Source organism: Calidris pugnax, unplaced genomic scaffold (genome assembly GCF_001431845.1).
Source record: "Calidris pugnax isolate Ruff unplaced genomic scaffold, ASM143184v1 scaffold54, whole genome shotgun sequence".
NCBI lineage: Eukaryota > Metazoa > Chordata > Aves > Charadriiformes > Scolopacidae > Calidris > Calidris pugnax.
Genome location: NW_015090864.1, coordinates 9,484,944 through 9,494,828, shown reverse-complemented (window position 1 = coordinate 9,494,828; position 9,885 = coordinate 9,484,944).

Sequence of the window (9,885 nt, the reverse complement as noted above, 5' to 3'; positions counted from 1 at the left end):
AATGCTTGCCAGTAGAATTTTGTACCTTCTCCACTTTTTCACCTTGATACTCCTTTTTTCATGGGAGACTGATGATAGAATGCTAAATACCCATCATAAACCTCAAAGCAGGAACCTTGTTCCTCTGTCTTCTGAACCATCTGGAGAAATTCCCCTTCCACAAGGTGGAACTTCCCCTCTTCTCAGTGGATCTCTCTAGGGCTCCAGGTAGTTCTTCAGGGGAGGACCTGGAAGGGCCAGCTCCTCGCTGGGCTGCTCCTGGGTGGCTGCTATGGCTCAGCCACCCTCATCCCTTCAGTCGGTGGGTGGGACCCCAGCACAGAATCTTTGCTTTCCCCCCGTTGCCGTTTTTTCCCATTTTTACAGGCATGGGGCTGCCAACCTCCTTAGAATTTTCTCACGCTGCAGAGGCTAACTGTAGGTTAGGATGCTATAAGGAGAGATGAATTTTTAAACAGTAAGATTTTTGCAATAGTGACCTGTTTTTTCAAATGTGGCAGTCACTGCTTGGCTTTCACTGAATTTCACTGAATTTCTAGAGTTGGAAGGGACCATAGAGATCATCTAGTCCAACTCCCCTGCTGAAGCAGGATTGCCTAGAGCTAGAGCATGTTACTCAGGACTGCATCCAGGCGGGTTTTGAAAATCTCCAAGGAAGGGGACTCCACAACCTCCCTGGGCAGCCTGTTCCAGGGTTCCGTCACCCTCACCATGAAGAAGTTTTTCCTCATATTTGAGTGGAACCTCTTATGTTTGCCAAGAGCAGCAAATCCACGTTTATTAACATTGTTGCGTAAGAAAATAATTGTGTGTGACTCAACCCACTTAGTCATATACAGTAGAAGCTCTATTACACAGAGCAGAAAAGTCCATGGGAAATGCTCAGCCTCGCAGGAATATTCCCTTGAGAAGTCAAGTAAGGGGTTTTGTTTGGTCTTTGATGCTCTATTGGAACACTCTGAACTACAACAGAGAGCAAAGGGAAAGCTTTTTAAAGTAGTGATTCAGAACAGAAAAAGAGCATCCTGTCTCTTCTAATAGTTTCACCAAAGCCTATGACTATTCTTAACATAATCTTGTACTTACAAAGACACATAATGTAATTTCAGTGTAGTCCAAACAATGTTCATTTCCCCAGCTGTCATTACCATGAACTTTCCCTACTTTTTTTTTTTAGCTTTTTTTTTTTTCTGGTCACAGCATAACCCCGGTAATCTTCCTTTCAAAGAAAAACATCACAGGCAATGCTCCAAGCAATCTTGCACTCTGAAATATCAGCAGGTCTTTTACCTTAGAAACTATGTGCTTATTCTTTAAAATCTTTTTGCTATTCAAATTAACGCACATCAGTAAGCATTAAGCTATAAAACTGAAGTGAAAATGATCAGAGCTTAGTCATTCTTGCTCCATTCTGAGCTGCTGTCAAACACACTGTTCAATTCTGGCTTTCCTCCTGGTATATTTCTCAATGATACTCCAAGTTTATACTCGTACAACAGCTACAGCAGATGTTCCAGCCTCTGGGTCCCAAACAGGTTTGTCTATTGCAGCAAGCAGGACAACAGTGTTTCCCAGATAGAACATAGAGAGAGGATGAGCTTAACCCAAAAGCATGTTCTGTCTTCAGCAATAAGCAGCCAAAGCGAGAGCGACATGCTGGAGAAAAGGATGGGGCTGAGCACAAGCAGCTTCTTGACCATTTTCTGTCCCTCAGTTCCTCTCCCCACCACCCCCCGGCTGGGTAACGCACGCGCCCCAACTTTGTGCTTTGTGATTACCTCGTAGGGGACACAAGAGAGCATGGTTGAAGAACACCACCAGAGATGGAAACTCACGCACTCAAAAGCCAGGAGGCAGCAAAATGAAGCTGTGCACAGCTTTAACTTCACCTTTGACTATGTGTCAAACGACATGATATCTTTAATTACAGCAAGGCAAACTGTTCCCTACTCAGTGCTCAGTCCATGTCTGCGGAATGAGTGATTCCAACCCTTCCTGTTGACAACACAGCAAACATTTGGGGCTTTTTCTCCACTCGTTTTTTGACATATAGCTCTACACTTAATTTGCCACACGCTACTCATACCTGGCTCTGAGGACAAAACCATTACCTTCCACGGTGGTGTTACTATGGCACAATTCACTGCACTCCCAGAATTTCACAGTGATTCATGTGTCTTTCCAATTCCCTGTAGTTTTTCTTATCGCCATTTTACAAACATACAGTGAGGCTAAGTTGAAATATTTCTATGAATTTTGGGAGCTCGGTATGAGATGTCACGTTGTATGGCACTTGTCACCTCAAAGCACCCATCTCCAGCTGCAGCTGTGGGTGCTAAAGCACCCTCTGAATCAGACTTCAGGTTCCCAAGGCAGACACAGAAAGTGAGGGACACGTAACCAGAGCTCCCCAGCGGCTTTAATCAACTACAGGCCTTTTCTTTCACGAAGTGCGTTAATCTCATTCATCCTTTAATTTAGCACAGGAGGAGTGGACATCTCAGGGGATTAGTTATCAGTTGTAAAAGCCATTCACCAGGTATCAAATTTTACAGATTAGCAAAAATGGATAAAAATAGATTTTTTAAACTGTTTCTGACCTCCCTCCCATTATAAGCACCTAATTAATTTAAATATTTGGTTCCCTATTGACATTTTAAATTAATTTTGATCAATGGCAACCAAATCTAATTATTGATTACACAACTAAGGGCTTCAACCTGGTTTTCAAAGAACAAGAACCCATTTGCAAAAAACATTTACTAATGTTTTTTATCATTTAATCTGGATACACCATCTCGATATGCTCAGAGAGTAACATCCATGAAAATCAATAGGAATTCTGGTGGGTTTGATTTCGAAATCTTTCTCCAGTGACTCCAAGATAGAGAAGTGGCAGTTTAGCCTCTGTATTGATCTGAGCTGATGGTGGGCATTAGCAAGAAATCAAGCTTTTCCCAATGAAAAGGGACCAGCTCCAGTGCACACCAGTGACCTGTTCCTCGTCTCATAGAGGCCATCCCTCTCCCAGAGAAGCCCAAATTCCCTTTCACAGCCTGGCACTAGATAGAAAGAGTTCAGAAGTTGCCTCAGAGTTTGGATTCATCAATTATTGTATCCCTGTCTTGAGACACTGAGGATCTGCTTTTCATGGGCTCCGAACATCTGTGCATTATGACTCGCAAGTTGCTTCGTGCCACCTTTTCCTCTCTTCAAACAGTTTTATCCCTCACCCAGCTTCAGCACCCTGTTTAATGAAGGTATCTCCGTAAGTGGTAGTTGAAGAAGTCAGCTAGAATTTTAAATGGATTTAAACAGATTTGGGTTCAATCCAGACCTGCAAATGCCTGCGTTTACAGAAGCTGCTTTCTCCAGCATCCCTAGCAAACCAGAAGTAGACATTATGGAAATTTTCCTCACAAACCCAAACTACCAGGCACTTACTGAAGTGGCTGATCTGGTACCAAGGGTTCCTGCAGCCTTGTAAGTCAGCTCAAAACACGCCCCCCTAAGCACTCATACACACAGATGTTTAGGTCTTCAGTTAATGTAAGGCACATTTATAGTTTTCAGTTAATTTAAGTCACATCTCCTGCTATTCTCACAGGTAATTTTCTCTCGCTGCATTTCATCTCTTAGGCCCTGAACACTCTGTTTTAGGCTCCTTTCCAACTGTTCTTTCCAGTAACACATAAAAACCATTATCATTCAGTTAGAGCACAGGGAATAAAAGCCCAGCTCACAGTTTACCAGTCATAACTAAAATCAACCTACTTTTTTTCTTTTCCTTTTTTAAACTCTACCAGTCATAGAGTTCTCAAGGATATTTCCTTCTGGCTCCGTGTTGAACTCCTGCTCCTCAGTGATGCAAAAATATCTAGAGTAAAACTTTCAGCATGCTCCAGAGTAAAGACGTGTTCTAATATAATTTTGGAAACAAGAAGAAAAGCTTTAAAATAGCTGAAATAAACAGTACATTAAAACATTATTCCTAGATACAACTGAATTACTGTGATATGCATAAAATGAATCCTACCACACTCTTCCATCAAGCAATCCAACATCTTCTAGACCCTGCAAATATTTATTTTCATGCTGAACTGAATTCAATTAATTTTAAAATCCTAAAGGCTCTGCTACTTTTATAGGTACAAAATAACTGATACTGAACACCAGTAATTTCTGTATGGAATGTTAAAATCCTTTCAAGTAGTTATACTATGAAATATTAAATAATTGAGAAAGAAAGACCACAGCCACTGCTGATATAACCTGGGGCTACCCCTTTTTAAACCAGTTAAAGATTTCTCCCTTTAGTAACTTTATATTCCTTCAATAAACTTAGTCCCTGAATGCAGAATACAACCACTAAATTGAAATTGAAGTGAGTATTTGTACTACTATGGAGAGAGTTACATGACTTTAGCTCTCAGTAATCCAGGCTTCTGTGTAGCTTCTCATCCTCTAAACACTCTTAGTGTCTCAGGCACTGGATAGTTTTTTGGACATATTGCTTATCACTACTGCAGGATGAAGTCCTTCATTCTTAACTGCTTTAAAATATTAACTATTTTAATTCAGTGTTTTAACAAATGTGTACATGTTTTCTTTTAATGAAAGGGTTGAATATACAGAGCTATATAACCACGCATGTACTTTTTCAACATACATAAATAAACGAAACTACTTGTAAGTGCACAGTGTAAAATTTCTAGAGACTGTTTTGATAGTTTTTAATCCCAAGAGCTATTACAGCCTCTACAGTACAGTTGGAATAACCCACCCCTGTAATTTAGAAAGAAATCTTGCCACTTTAAACTTTCCATCAACAATAGTGAATAAATATAATCAAAATATTCCAGGATATGAACGTGTGAACAGTTCTGCAGCTCGAAGAGTGTCTTTGCCAGATCACCCTAAAGAGGGTTGAATCCTCATCAGCCTCCTAAAACAGAGTTTATGGCTGCTCGCACCAACAATATGCAAAGCAGCAACTGGTACTGTTCCTCTTGTAACCATGGTACTCCAAGATGTGGCTCTAGAAATGGTTTTTCTAGCCTTATTTTTCAGTCTTCTGAAAGATGTCCTCAAATCACAAGCAAGTTGCAGGAGGATTACTGCTGCTCAACCAGCTTTCTCCCCTCAAAAAAGCATGGTGAAGGTTACACGAGCAGCACTGAGCCTCCAAAAGACAACCTTTGTGTCTGTATATACATCTACAGGCTTTGAGTATTTTACCCGTGTCCTCTACAACCAGAAAATGTAAATAATAAAATAGTCTAAACTCTGCCTTGTCTGGGCAGGGATATAGCACAAACCTCTCTCTTTCTCTCTTTGCTCGCCCCTAACACCCCCCCAATACATCTTAGAGCTCTGCCAAGATATCTAGGTTACTGAATCTTAGATAAACTGCCTGATAGATATTGTTCCCTGTGGATTTTGGACCCATTAACAGGACAAATGATCTGCAATTAATGTGCTCAGAAGCCTTGATTTGGGGAGGGGCGGACAAGGGAGACCGAGGGACAAGAGGAAGAAAGAAAATGAAGAAGGTAATTTTAATGCTTTTTTTTTTTTTTTTTTAAGGGTGTGTTTGTGCAGGTAGACTGTATTCAGCAGAGCTGGAACTGACCTTTTGTTCAGGCTCTTTATACTTGGCTAAACTGACAAATAGCTCTGTGATCCTTAGACGAAACATAAAGTTCTATCCTGTACAAATACACACATATAATTTCTACAATCATGCAGGTGTACCTATGCTTGTATATATAATTCCTATTTGTAGTTAAAAATCACGACCTCAATAACTAAGTACACAGTAAAACTCAGATGATACCTTTGTGTTTTATAGTCCTTATACTTAGCCCTTAACTATCACATATTATTTTAATCCTGTTTACAACATGTTACTCATATCACTTAATTACTTATAAGTATAGAATCAGAAAGAGCATTTTCCCTTTGTGTATTTTTATGTGTAAATTATTCTCTGGCAATGTTCCACTTTAACTGAATCCTGTGTTTATCTTCATTTTACCCTCACCCAATTTTTGGTTCATACAATTTTGGCACCTTTTCTTCTTACACCGGTAAAAATTCTATCATTAACTCCCAGCTTATTGATTCATTAACTCCTACTATTTTTTTCTAAACAATATTAAATCAACAAAATAAATCTTATACTCATATTCTTGCCTCTTCATGCAAAACTACTCCAGCCTACCAATGTCTTTTCTAGCAGGGCTGTTTGCTTTTAATATAATCTCGAATGGCCCAGTGAAATTGAGAGCGAGAAAGAGGCTGACCTTATTGTCCAATGATTAGATCATGTTTTTGAATCAACCAGAGCAAAAATTTGAAGCTTTAAAATCTCAGCCCACTCAGGTGTCCTGGCTACTGGGCAATTAGCCATTCTGGGATCATTTCTGGCCCTTTCTGGATCTTTTTCTGGCCCTAACTAATGGATTCTCAATTAAAATGTATGTTTCTCATTAAAAACCTTAGTCAGACAACATGGCATTTTCAAACAAGAAAGTGTTTCCTTGAAAACCTCCGGTTCAGCCGTGGTTACCATGGATAAGGATGTAAATCTTTCATATGTATAAAATCATACAGATTACCCAGCTCTTCTTTCATTTTGCCTACCATGTTTTTCACACCGACACGGGTCTCATAAAAAGACTCAGCTCCAGCAATTAAGAACATTTAAACTTCAATATGTTATTCACTGTGCTGATTTTCTTCAGATCTATAATTTCCAATGTAATTCTTTCAGATAGCCTCACATTCACATTAGCAATGAAGAGCTGATACTCTACCCATTCAGCCACCATTCAGTATCTTTACTAGTTTAGAATCCCTCACCAAAAAGATTTAAAATGCCCTAACAGAAATAACGTACTGATACACTCTTCTATTCCTTTTTCAAAACTATCAAGTCCTGCAGTTCTGTTTGAGCCCCACAATATCCCTGACTTCAAGAACAGAGTCATTTTTCTAGTCTTTCTAGTAATTTTCACAAATTAGTTATACCCTTTAGGATTTATTTTTCTGCAGTTCAGAAACTTACTGAAAACATGATAATAAAAACCACAAAGAAAACAATCTCACAAGGGTGGTAGACCTAAACTTAATTTATTATACAAACTATTAAAAGCCTTGGCACTGAGAAATGTCTTGAGAAAACGACTGTGAACCAGCAAGTAACCTGCATGTGTCACAACATGTTATTTACACTGTGATACTGTTATTCATCTAATTTACACACAGTACTCGAGTCTTGCAGTTTTTACACGTCATTAACAAAATTCATTATACCTACTACCACTGACTTCAATCTGTCTGTTCCTGGGGCTCTAAGACAGATCTGTGTATCTTCACTAGGTGCAGCCTACTATACCACTGTAAAATAGAGCCAGGTAGGGAATGCTCTATGCTTTCCAGTCCTGAGAATTGCTACTTGAGTTATTTCCAAATGCCCAATTCACCTACTGATGGGCTCTTTGCTTTTTCCTTGACACCTTGCTCCTGTCTTTACTAACCTTGTGTACTCAAGGATTTACTTCTGTCTTCGATGAATGCCCTTTCTCTCTTGATTTTTCGAATTGCTTCACATGCATTTGAACAAATGTCATTTTGCTAATCCTCTGCACAGAGTGGCTAAGAGAATTTTAATTTCCTTTTAAAATCTGCATAGTATTTGATCATAAATTCACAGGAGCTATGCAAATCATTTGTTGCAGAGCTGCAATGACTTCCAGTAATACCACTGCTATTTTCTATTTTGACGAACAACTTGTTCTCTCGCTGTGCCTGCCATTTGCTCCTTTCTTACCTTCAGTTGTTTTGCAGTTCTCTGCTAATTCAGATGACCTTTTTCCTTGTTCCTACTACTAGCTTTTAAAGCCAGATGGTTTGCATAACCCATGAGAATATACTAATTTATGTTTCAGCACTTTCATTTCTCATCTTGTCCTTTCCATAGAATGCTTTTTCCTCCTTTTTTGTTTCTCCCTTTTCTGTGCTCAGGTTTCTTTCAGAGTCATCAACATTGATTTTCCTGAGGTAAAGGGACCTTTTGGGTTAGTGAAACCACTCCCCTGCAAGATGTAAGCAACCATGTAATAGACCTCAAGGACAGAAATGCTTGAAAAGACCATCCAACCCTTTTGCAAACCCTGGGCCAGCGAACACCATCCAGTATCAATATATTTTTTTGAAATTTCTGTTTTCTGAATCAAATATTGCCCTTTTTTGCATTTGAATCACCAACTGTAACCACAAAGGAAAGGAGGTGACTTTGCACCAGTTCTAGAAGCCATGACTCCTTTTTCCCCAGCACAGAGGCTCACACTTTTCCCCCAGAGCAAAACTGAGAGAATAAGAGAAGTCCACAACTGTCTGTCAGGGCACCAGGGGCCACAAGTGCCCCCATGCGCCCTCCCTGAGCTCCCACCGAGCCCCCCTGCCTGGAAACTGGACCAAAGCTCCAATTGGGGCCCCCAGCCCTGGCTGATCACCCCATGGCAGGTGCCAGCTGATCCCAACACGGTGGCCAGACCTGGTGTCCACCCTGTTCTGGACATGTTGGTGTTGTGTTCTCTGCCACCTTTGAGGGGAGCAAGGAGGAACAGCTGTGCTCTTCCCTGGTTAGTTTATTCAGTGGGCTTTGGTTATTTAGTTCTCTGGTCTATGGCAAAGCCGATTCATGGGCTAGGACGCTTTTAAACTGAAAGAGGGGAGATTTAGACTAGCTATCGGGAAGAAACTCTTTACAGTGAGGGTGGTGAGACACTGGAACAGGTTGCCCAGGGAAGCTGTGGATGGCCCATCCCTGGAGGTGTTCAAGACCTGGCTGGATGGGGCTTTGAGCAACCTGCTCTAGTGGGAGGTGTCCCTGTCCATGGTGGAGGTGCTGGAACTCCATGATCTTTAAGGTCCCTTCCAACCCGAACCATTCTATGATTCTATGATTCATGTATTACAAATTTAAATACCTTGAGTGTGAGTCTGTCATGACTGTACCTGGTTAAAGCCAGGGATAAGGCATGTCAGGGCGTATAGTTAGAGCTGTTTACCTTCAATAAGAAGAAGATGGGGTGAATCTGAAACTTCAGGGAGCAGTAAAGCAGATGTCAGGGCGATGGAGGTGGCTGGGGCCAGCTGTCCCTTGCCATGGCACGGAGCTGGCTGTCCTAGACAAAAGCACATCCCCTGCCAGGAGGCATGGCAGCTGCGCTGTTTCACCTCGGTGGCCGTGACCGCCGTGTTAAAGGCTAAATATTATTACACAGAATTTGTGAGAAAATGAGAGCCTGTGTAGGAGGAGGGTTCGTGCCTGAGCCCCTGCTCCCTCCCGGCAGCCCGCTCAGCGGAGCGAATCGGGGACAGGAGGTGGAGGACGAACACGGACATCTCCCAGGCACACACACACCTCAGCTGTGGGAGGTGTTCACCTGAGGGCTCGTAAAATCCTTCAGGATGGCGAGTAATTTTATGAGGAAAAACCGGCAGTAAATAAACCACCGCTGAGGAGGCCGCAGGGAGAACCCACCCAGCTGGCGTGTTTTTCGAGACAAAACTTTGGCAGGGGCCGAACTGATTTCACACACAGGTGTGTGGAACAAGCGCGTTTAGTAACTCCCTTCCCCTTCTCAGCCATCTTTGGGGGGGACCCGGGTGAACAGCCGCTCTGAGGGGAAGGATCCCCGCTGCCCCCCGGGGCGGCGCCCGGAGCCTCCCGGCCCGCCCGAGGCCGAGCCTCCCTCAGGGCCAGGGACGGTCCGAGGGCCGGGGGCCGGGCTTTGCCCTCACCCCGCCGGAGGAGGGGGCCGGTAGGGCGCCATCCCGGCAGGGAGGGCCGGGCGGGGAGCGGGGAGGCGGCGC